This window comes from Callospermophilus lateralis, chromosome 6, assembly GCF_048772815.1.
Source record: "Callospermophilus lateralis isolate mCalLat2 chromosome 6, mCalLat2.hap1, whole genome shotgun sequence".
NCBI classification, from domain to species: domain Eukaryota; kingdom Metazoa; phylum Chordata; class Mammalia; order Rodentia; family Sciuridae; genus Callospermophilus; species Callospermophilus lateralis.
The window spans coordinates 129,703,507-129,715,498 of record NC_135310.1 but is presented as its reverse complement, the minus strand read 5'-3'; the positions used below and the strand labels follow the sequence as shown (position 1 = coordinate 129,715,498).

The 11,992-nt window shown below is 32.9% G+C and overlaps 1 pseudogene; it reads right to left on the bottom strand.

Annotated features, from left to right (window-relative positions):
• Window positions 1-5,657: 5,657 nt before the first annotated feature.
• Window positions 5,658-6,588, bottom strand: LOC143400830 (olfactory receptor 2B11-like; annotated as a pseudogene).
• Window positions 6,589-11,992: the final 5,404 nt, after the last annotated feature.

Sequence of the window (11,992 nt, the reverse complement as noted above, 5' to 3'; positions counted from 1 at the left end):
TCTCCCCCCCCCTCTCTCTCTCTCTCTCTCTCTCTCTCTCTCTCTCTCTTTCCCTCCCTCCCTCCTGTCCTTGTTTTGGATTAGCTTCTTCATATCAGAGAAAACATTAGAACTTTGCATCTGAGTCTAACTTATTTCACTTAGCACGATAGCTTCCAGCACCATATATTTACCAGCCAAATGCCATCTTCATTCTTCTTTATTATTGAGTAATATTCCATATACATATATATATAGATATATATGTGTGTGTGTGTGTGTGTGTGTGTGTATATATATATATATATATATATATATATATATATATATAGAGAGAGAGAGAGAGAGAGAGAGAGAGACAACATTTCTTTAACCCATTCCTCTGTTGAAGGGTACTTAAGTTGGTTCCATAGCTTGGCTATTGGCTATTGCAAATTATGCTGCTGAAAATATTGATGTGGCTGTACTCCTATAAAATGTTGATTTTAGATCTATTAAATATACACCAAAGAGTGGAACATGTATTGATTCCATTCCTAGTTCTTAGCAGAGTCTCCATACTGTTTTCCAGAACAGTTCCATGAATTTGCAGTCTAACCAACAATGCATAAGTGAATATTTTCCTCCACATCCTTGCCAGTACTTACTATTTGTATTCTTGATAATTGCCATTTCTACTGAAGTGAGATGAAATCTCAATGTAGTTTTAATTTACATTTCCCTGAATCCTAGAAATGTTGAACACTTTTCCACATATTAGTGGCCATTTGTATTCTTTTGAGAAGTGTCTATTTAGTTATTTTGCCCATTTATTAATTGGGTTACTTGTGTTATTTGGTGTTATTTTTTTAAGTTCTTTATATACTTGGAATATTAATGCCCTGAATCTCACCATCATGTATATTCACAAGACACTAAAACAAACAAACAAGATAACATACCAAACAAACAAAAAACACCTCTCAGTAAATAGAATAAAGGGAAGGGAATAGTGTAGGGGGAAGGAGAAACAGAGTGAAAGGGAAGTACTTGGGATTGAATTAGAGCAAATTATATTCCATGTTTTAATAATTATTTTAGAATAAGTTCTAATGCTATGCAGAACTAAAATGAACCAATTCAAAATTTTGAAATGTAAGAGGCAATGATAAATAAGAACGTATATTTCCTTTGATGAAGAGAATGTAAAGGATTTTAATTTCTGAAATTATATGAGACCCTTAATTTATGATTATATTTGAAATAATAAAAAGTAGTTTAGTGTATGAAACACTGGAAATTAAATGAGGCCCTTGTCTAAGATAAGAGTGCTAAAAATGTAAAAGATAGAAAAAGTATGAAAAACTCATCAGGAGGTCAAAGAAATTGTATTAAATTTGGTCCTCTGTGAATGCGATGAGTCAAAGACAATGATGGTGTCTTAATTAAAGAGAAATGAAGAAAAGGTAGGAGTTTTGTTAGGGAGTTTGTTATGATGAGAATCAGTTTTAGAAGAAGAAATTGAAAAAGATTCTAATATGAATAGGGGATCTTATTTTAGGTATTATTTCCAATATATTTCTTTTAACTCCTAGAAATACCCTTCTTTGATTAACAAATAACATGGTAATGTGCCTTAAAAGATCCAAGGCACATGAAGTATTTGTGAAAAAGAATAATTTTATCCATTAAAAAAAATGGATTAAAAAAATGTGGCATTTATACACCATGGAGTATTACGCAGCACTAAAAAATGACAAAATCATGGAATTTGCAGGGAAATGGATGGCACCAGAGCCGATTATGCTTAGTGAAGCTAGCCAATCCCTAAAAAACAAATACCAAATGTCTTCTTTGATATAATGAGTGCAACTAAGAACAGAGCAGGGAGGAAGAGCAGGAAGAAAAGATTAACATTAAACAGAGACATGAGGTGAGAAGGAAAGGGAGAGAAAATGGAAATTGCATGGAAATGGAGGGAGACCCTCAATGTTATACAAAATTACATATAAGAGGTTGTGAGGGGAAGGGGAAAATAAACAAAGAGGGAAATGAATTACAGTAGATGGGGTAGAGAGAGAAGATGGGAGGGGAGGGGAGGGGAGGGAGGATAGTAGAGGATAGGAAAGGTAGCAGAATACAACAGTTACTAATAGGGCATTATGTAAAAATGTGGATGTGTAACCGATGTGATTCTGCAATCTGCATTTGGGGTAAAAATGGGAGTTCATAATCCACTTGAATCTAATACATGAAATATGATATGTCAAGAGCTTTGTAATGTTTTGAACAACCAATAAAAAAAGAAAAGAAAATAGAATGTTAATGGAAAAAAAAAGAAAAAGAATAATTTCATTTAAAGCCTGTGGCAATCCCTAATGGCAGAATTACAGCTCACACTGACAGTAATTCACTACTTAAAAGACACTTCTAGGTTGTTATTGGCCAGTAGTCAGACTGGAAGGTTGACCATGGGACATTAAGTAAAAATCTGAGCTGCCTACAGTGAAAAGAGTTATCGGTTCCACCAAAACTAGAAAGCTAAGCATGTAACACAGCATTCTATTGCTAAATATAAATGTCATACCTAAGGCCAGGCCTGAACAGGAAATGAGAAACCATGTAAATCATTGGGGTATGATGTTTCAACCAATTAATAGACACAGGTAAATCAATGTACCACAAATTCAGGTTCCTATGGTATCTACTTTTAAGATTAATCACCTCTCACTAAAGTCAAACATAGAGCATATGGAGAGTTCTCTATGAAAAATTAACCCAAGAGGAAAAAGTTCAAATTTTGCTTAAGTTATTCTGCTCAGAAGTGGACAGTTACTGAATCTGTGGTTTGGTTTTGCCATCATTTTAAAAACTATCATGAAATACTTAATATTAACATTTATTATTAATTAATAATATTAATAATGTTATTGTTAAATAATTAACATATTAACTAATATAAAACCCACTCACAGCTTAGGAAATAAATTGAAATATTGTCATGCAACAAAACTCATGTTTACTTCTTCCCAATAACATTCCCTTTTCACCAAGGTAATTATTATAGTGAATTTTGTTTTCTCTTTAATATCTTTACATTGTATTTAATACTAATATATATCTATATAACATAAAATAACAGTTTGAAGGTATTTAATCTTGAAGAAAATGGCATTATATGTATTCTTCTGTAGCTTGTCTTTTCAAACCCCTGTAAAGCAGAATGATTATACATAAAGATCACTGTGTTTATTAATAATTTCTCAAATATATGAAAACAAAATGTCTCTTTTACCTCCCATATCTTTTAGAAGCTCCTACCAATTCTACTGTTTATCATCTTGAAGGGGTTGAATGATAATACTGGTGCTACTGGAACAATTTGAGGATTGGAGGTGATATCAACATTGGGATGCTGACCCAATGCTGCATTGTAACTGTAAGTGGTATCCACAAGGAAAGAGTTCATGGAGTAAGATATCTGCTCGTTTTAGCCTTTGATCATAAATAGTTACTAGTTGTTTTTTTTCTCTTCACAAAGAGATAACCTAGAGATTAATTTGCTCTGTGAACTAAGAGGAAACATCAGGCATTTTTAAATAGCTTTAATTAAATATCCCCACCAGAGCAGGATGCACCTCTTGCTTGCTGGTGTTATACTACGCAGACCTGAAGACCACTGTAGTGTGGAGCAAACCACCTTGAATTCTCCCATAAAAATTTTCAAAAATGAATCGTAGTGTATTTACAACAAAGGTTAAAATGTTTGGCTGTTTTCCATTTGTTCTGCAGGAAATTCTTGCTTGAGAAAATGAGAAAAATTTTAGGTGATCTTTATTAAAAAGGCAATATCAGGATTGTACATGTTCTATAAAGGCTAGGGCACATTTTCAGTTTCAAATATAGCATGTGTCTTTCCTTCAACTGATTTCTCAAAAGTTAGCTACCATGATTGTTATGCTAGAATGTGCAGAACATATGAACCCTAGAAATGTGAAACCATTTAATACAAATAAATGTCTGCATGTTTTCCCATCACTTTCTCAATATATTTTATCCTGAGATTTTGTATACAGTTTTTACTAGTCGTCATTTATCACAGAGTCTGAATACAACACATGCTTCTGAAATGAATAGTCTCTATAGGCCTAAAAGTTAATATAATACATTAACTATCCCAGGAAGGAAGACAAATGAAGAAATCACTCAGAAAAACTGTAACTAGTCTCTGTGGCTGTGACTGAGGCACAGATATACAGGGTTTTGCTCCAGACCAAAAATTCACTGAATTCCTCAATACATAATAAGTTAGACAAAGAATACTTTACCTAATAAATGTTGTAAAAGCTATCATATAACATTGTTAAATTGTGTGTGTGTGTGTGTGTGTGTGTGTGTGTGTGTGTGTAAAATAATATTTTCTGGCAATTAGTCAGAAACCTATGAGTTTTTAAAGTTCCTTAGAATTTTTAAAAAAATATATGTCAAAGACATATTAATTAGTTTTAAGAACTGCATAAAAACTATATGCTGCTATTTTTCAGAGTGTATTTGGGATGCGATCTATTCCTGTATGGAATAATATGAGATTTCCTTTCCAATTTTTTTTTGCTGTGATCTTACTCATATTGAAACACATAAAAGAAAGGACCCAAAAAATCTCTTAATTTTCTCATGAGGGTCTCGTTCTTCACTAAAGATCTTGTGAAATTCTTAATATTTGAATTCAGTACCTCCTAATTGTACAAGTCATTGATTATTCTCATAATTTTTTACTGGTTTTATGATAAAATTTTAAATTTCTGGTGTGAGCCTACTGTTTTAATACTTTCAACTTTTAGTTACATAGGCTTTGAACATCCTTATGCCCCAAAATGTACATTAGACAGTCATTGTTTTTTGAAGTAACAAACTTGATTTTCAATGCAGAATACACTTTATTACTTTCTCATAGTGACTCTTTCACACCATTAGAATACAGTTCTTGCTCTTCCAACTTATGCATAGACATATTTGCAGGTTAAACTTTATTACGTATATCACTTTCTTTGTTCTTTTTCTGATTCAAAAGACTCTAACTTATGATATTTCTGAAGAATGGTGAGAGATTTATCCACATTTTTTCTTCCTTTATTTTACTCATAATGTAATGATACATTATTTAACCATACAAAATCATGAAAACATACTTCCTAAACAAAAGGAAAACAATGAATTTTTTAAGAAACAAAAGCATCTACATAAATGGAAGTTGATATAATTTTTTAAATAATGAATCTTTGACAGTTTAGAGTGCTTTACACCAAATGCAGTTCAGCCAGGCTGCACACACAGACCTGGGGCAACTTTCAGCGATGACATAATATTTCTCAAGTGAAACTGATAGGAAGCCCATTGATGAATGATTGCCAAGATTTTCATGGTAATTTGCTTGAACTAATGTAATTATAATTTCTATTATTAATATTTTTACTCCTTAACAAAGTTACTATCTCAGTATATACCAACCCAAACAAAATTGTTTTCAGAAAGAGTTCCCATACTGATCAGCCAAATGTAATCCTTGTCTATTTTATTACACAGAACATAAGAAATAAGATGGGTTATAAGAATATGTCATAAGATTTCATGACATGAATGAATGAATTATAAGAGAAAACTTTATAATCCTAGATCTAATTGATAATAATTTCAAATTTTTATTTGAAACTCAAAATACTCCTCACCAAGTTGCCTAATGCCCCCTTTACATCCTTATTTCTCAGGGTATAGATGAAGGGGTTGGCTGTAGGAGTCACCACTCCATAGAAGAGGGCCATGAACTTGGGCTGGTCCCTTGTGATGGAAGAAGGGGGCTGGAGGTACATACTAATGCCTGGGCCGTAAAATAAGAAAACTACAATGAGATGAGAAGAACATGTCCCAAAGGCTTTTTTCTTTCCTTCAGAAGACTTCATCTTCAGTACAGCACGTCCAATACTAGCATATGAGGCAAGAATTAGACACAGAGGAATAGATAATAAAAAAATGCATACTACAGAAAGTGTGAGCTCATTAACTTCCTTTTCACCACAAGCAGTCTTTATCAGAACTGGAATCTCACATATCAAGTGATCCATTTATTGACACCACACAGTGGCAATTGTAGTGTTACAGTGGCCTCTGAGACAGCATAAGTGATTCCACCCAGCCATACAATGGACACTAACAAGATACAGATGCACTGATTCATGACAAGTATGTAGTGCAGAGGTCTGCAAATGGGCACATAGTGATCAAAAGACATGATAGATAAGAGAAGACATTCTGTGCCCCCCATTATGTGGAAGAAATAGAGCTGAACTGCATATAGCTAATGGTCTTCTTAGGGCTTCCCAGGTTAAACAGCATCTGAGGCACAATGCTTGTGGTGTAACACATGTCCAAAAAGGAGAGGTTGGTGAGGAAGAAATACACGGGTCTGTGAAGATGGGGGTCTAACTTGGATACTAGAATGATGGCAATGTTTCCCATCATGTCCGTGGGGTATGTTATCAGAAGAACAATGAATATAGGAAGCTCTAGCCAAGGATGGTCAGGAAAGCCTAGTAGAATGAACTCTTCAGGGTGGCTTTGATTAATTAGTGTCATTGTCTTCAGTGTGTTTCACCTAGAGTGGGGAAGGTGCCAAGGAAGTTAGAATGATGAGGAATGACCAGACATGATGATCAATTGGTTGTGTACTCATAAAAGACAGAATGCAGTAACTTAAAATAAAGAACTTGACACCAGGTTATCTAATTTCCATTTATGACATCAAAAATTATTGGCAGTTATTGTTGAACAATTTCTTCTCCTGTATAATAAAACAGACAATAGTTATCTCCTTGTTTTCTGGTGAGCTACTCTGTTTTGGAAAATATGAAATAATGGTTTTCAAACTTATACTGCCTTAAAAATCAGCTAAATAAATTCTTAACAAAAAGTTCATTACTTCCTATCTTCAGGTATTTGACAAAGTAAATGATTCTGGGGCTGGGGTTGTGGCTTAGTGGTAGGGTGCTTGCCTAGCATGTGAGAGGCACAAGGTTCAATTCTCAGCACCACATATAAATAAGAAAGATCCATTGACAAGTAATATATATATATATATATATATATATATATATATATATATATATATATATTTTTTTGTAAAGCAAATGATGTTTGATACTAAGTGATTGGACTGTTAATCTTAAGGATCACTGCTGCAAGGCATTACAGAAGTGAAAAGAATCATAAGTATTCAGTAGCAATAGTAGAAAAATGAGGAAGAGAATCTTGGAGGTACAATTATCATCAAGATGCAATAGTACAACCAGGCATGGTGACATACTCCTGTAATCTCAACAGCTCAGATGCTGAGGCAGGAGGATTACAAGTTCAAAGCCAGCCTCAGCAAAAGCAGAGGCACTATCTCTAAATAAAATACAAAGTAGGGCTGGGGATGTGATTCAGTGGTTGAGTGCCCCTAAGTTCAATCCCTGGTACTTCCCTATTACCCATCCCCCCCAAAAAATAATACCATAGTCCAGGGCTAGGGATGTAGCTAAGTGGTAGAGACCTTGAGTAGCATGTGATTGGCCCTGGGTATGATCCACAGCAACAAGAACAGAACGTATGGTCTTACCCCCAGTTCCATCTAGTTAGTTGATTAATCATGTCTTCTCTGTGAGGTGTGTGAAGATTTTGGATTTAAACAAATCTATCTTAGGTATTTGAATTGAGGCAAAACTATAAACACTTTTACCTTCAATGTTCTCTTTTTAGTATAGTTAACAGTGATCCACTTACTTCATAAATTTGAAAACTATGACGACAGAGGTTTCTTTATGCTTTGGAATTTGTTTTCACATTTATGTGTTTTTTGCATAGCTATTTAGTTCAGGATTTAGCCATTTAATATTTCATGCTAAATTTTACTTAATTTATGTTTTGTAGGAATTTTTCTTTATCAAGTAAGCCTGTTTTTCTTTTTTAACATAAGAATTTGAACAGTGTTCAGTGACCCATTTGCCATATATAACTACATTTTACATATATAAACAGTTTTCAACTCTGGGTAACTTCTGTCAGGAGACTTTTCAACTTAGGCCCAGAAACATTCAAATTTTCATGAAGTATTTCATTATTTTTCAGCTAAAAGGCACATTTAAAGAACAAAATATGTAACTTGAATGAAATACTATTTTGAGAAAGAAATATTAATCATTTTTTTAAGTGATGAAGGATTTATATTTATGAAAACTATAATATTTTGTATGATAAGGAATATCCAGATGTGAGATTAAGACAACATCTCATTGACAAACTTCTGAGTTACTATTCTAGCCAATTAATAGTTTCATGGTACCTGATTATATTCTTAGAATTACAGTTTTTACATTTTCCATTTCATTGAGTATCAAGGCCACCTGTAGGGGTGCCTCACAAAGTCACTCAAAGCTAAGATATTAACATTGCTCTTTGACTATATGTGATCTATATGTATGTAATAACAATAACAATAATAATTTTAAATGTTATGTAATAATTAAAATTTCAACAAATTTTTAATGAGCCCTGTGTGCCAAACACAACAATAAGCTTTTTCCATGCATTAAATCATTTAATAACTCCCCAAACACTATTGACCTAGGGCATTTTATATCCATATTCTGTGATATTTTTAATTATTTATTTTCATAGTCTACTTATAACTAGAGATAATCTAAAGATCAAAAAGTTATCAATGTCTAAATGAGGTAGTGAAATATTGGACCAAAATTCCAAAGAAAACATCCTTACTAAGGATGTCATCTGAATGAGTGACCCCATACATGCTTTGACCTGGAATTTATTCAAGATTTAAATGAGCACAGCAAATTTAGGACCATATCTTGCTCTAAATTCTTTTTCAAGAGAAATTCTGTGTGGTAGATGATATATAAAGTAAAATCATGGTATTAATTGATTCTATTGCAAAATAAATATTCTAAAAATTCTACTCTACCCACAATGAATAATTGCACAAGACCCCTACTACCTATTTATTTAAAACTATTATACTCACATTTTATAATTTTCTACCATGAATCACACCATCAATTTTTTCAAGAGTAATTTTAGATTTGATCCTCTGTGACTTACTTCACAATTAATTTTATCAAATTCAAATAACAATATTTACTCTAGTATCATTTTGGCAACTTTGTTAAATTTGTATTATAGGACATTTTTAAAAAAATATTCACTTTATTAAGTATGATTTTCTTTGTAAGCAGTTATTTCCCAAGAGCCCTTTTATTTCTCTGGGCATTTCCCTAAAGATCATTGTGATTGACTCTTACAGTATATTAAAGCTTTATAACTCTATGTGTACATTTCTCTTGTTTTTCATGTTATTCTCATGATATTTCATTACTTTTACCTATTAGATGCCTTGACTCTTGGATCTTCTACTTCCAGTGATTTTTCTATCCTTATTTCACTAACCAGGTTCTGTATCTCCATGAACATTTAAAATCACATTAATAAGTTGCCAGGCTGTGTTTGTGTCTTTGTATCTCTGCTCACATTTTCATTCTAGCATACCTTTTTTTTCTATTTTTCATTAATTTTCTAGCATATCTTATTCACACTTTATCTTCATCTATCACACAGCATTGTATTTGTAATTATAATACTTTAGCTCTATAGAGAGTAAAAGATCATTTGAAAAAATTAAACCATATTATCTGAGACAAGGGCATTTGGATGAAATGTACAGGCAGTCTATCAAATTCTGACCATATATGTAGAAATTTCACAGAACTATTAAAGACTTCATACTTCATTCATTTAATATCTGTTTATTGAGGTTTATATGCCTTTAAGTTAGATCTAAGAGAGAGACTAAGGCAGAGATTATTTACAAAGAAAATGTTAATTGTTCCTAGAGCCACTGAAGTAGGTGTTTCCAAACTTTAAAAAGGCTCTCTGAAATAAAATTCACTCTGCCTCTCATGTGTGTACTAGGCACTATGGCCTATCTAAACACAGTCAAAACTTCCCTAAAATGCATGGCCTTTAAAAAATAAATATCTTTTTACTCACCTTATTTTGATAACTATCCTTCTCAAAATAAAAAAGAATCTTCAAGGAGTGCACTTGAACGTTTTTCAAGCTTTCAGGAAAAGATGGAGAAACTGTAGTACACAGATATATGACAAATTAGGCTCAGAACATATATTTTCACCTAAGATACTATATCAAAGAAAAAATAACCTAGGTTAAGAAGGCATCAGTAAAAAATAATCAACCATGCATTATGGGAGGGTATTTATATGCTATTCCTGGGACCTCCTGGGCATTGATAGTCACAGGCTAGCCATGTATCCTCCTCTCACGTGAATTAGGGGAGAAAGTGCCTTGAGACAGAACTCTTTATGGAAATGCTTCTCAGGAACAATTAATTTCTTACTCAACTGAGTTTGATAGCAACTTTCTTCTCTTGCTATATAGTTTGAAATAAACTAATTCAGTTTTCAACATACACCAGTTTAAGATAGCATACAACTGGAAATGAGCTTGTTTGAATAAATAATCCAGAGGAATTTAAATTATAATTTCTTGAATATGTCACTAAGGATAACTCATAAGATTCAATTTTTTAGTCACAACAATGAAGGAACATAGAAATAAGTTGGATAGAGAAGAAATAAAATATATTTTCTTTAAAAAGGAATAGAGTAATAATAAAATAATTTCATGTATTTAATATTTTATAAGAAAAATGAAATTATATTCTCTCTCTACACATACCCATGATCACAAATGCACATACACACTACATAATATTAGATATGTAGATAGTAAGATTTTAAATACCATACTTTATCATAAGTGCAATATTCCCAAAATAAATTCAAATACATTGAATAACAATTATGAATGAAAAGGTTTCCAATTTGACAAGTTTTTCCTATGATCCATAATCTTTTTCCTTTCTCTAAAGATAACTAGTATCATGAATATATATCTTTCCTCTTTACACAGGCACAAATTGTAATCTACTCCCCTTCTCTGCCCCCAGATCTACTCCCTATCCCACAATACATATTTCTACTATGTGCTGTGCTTCTAGAAGCTGAATAAACAGAAATACTCTTCTGGGTTCTGGTTCATCTTGTTGATGAGAATAGTCAACTGAGGATTGCACTGACAGCACAGCTAATTTGGGACATGTTCCCCCAAGTTAGAACACAGGTGGCTGCTGGCAATGTTCACAACATTCGGAAGTGACCATGAAAATAAAAGATTCTCTCTATTTGATCTCCTATACAACTTCCTTTTGCTATTTCATGCCTTGGGTTGGTAACAGGATTTTCAATACTGCTAACTTCTGGTGTTTCACATAGAATAACTCACAGAAATCCCTTGTTAGCATTTTTTAAATCCTTTCCCTCTGTGTTCCAAATGAAGTGTGCCATGTATTTTTCTCTACAAACATTGCCAACATAACTCTCCATTACAAACAGACCAAAGTCATTTCCCATTTCAAGACTTTGGAATTCGCTTCTCTGTTCCCTAAAATGCTCTTCTGATTTTATCATAGCTGGTTCCTGGTTGCCTTTCAGGTTTGAGCTTAATTGTCACCTGAGAAGGATATATAGAAATATACACTATCCAGTTTCTCATCACATTTTCACCAAAAGAATTACATTTTTTGTCTATTGATTTTGCTTTCCTACACTTCTGCTCTAAAATCCAAATTTCATGAGTAGAAACTTTAAAAAAATGGAACCATCTTGAATATATTATTATAATTCCATTTACACACATTTTTCATTTCAGAGTTACTGTTATATGGACAGGTTCAGGTACAATGGAGCTTGGTGAAACATTGTGGTTGTCTAATGAAAGTGTTTCTTTATTCCCAGGAGCTATGTGAGTGAGATCAATGTCAAGACTGATAAGACTCTAGCACAGAGCCTCCTCATGCAGGGCATTTGCTGCAGCAGCTAGGCAGCCCATGTCTTGGCACAGAAGTTTT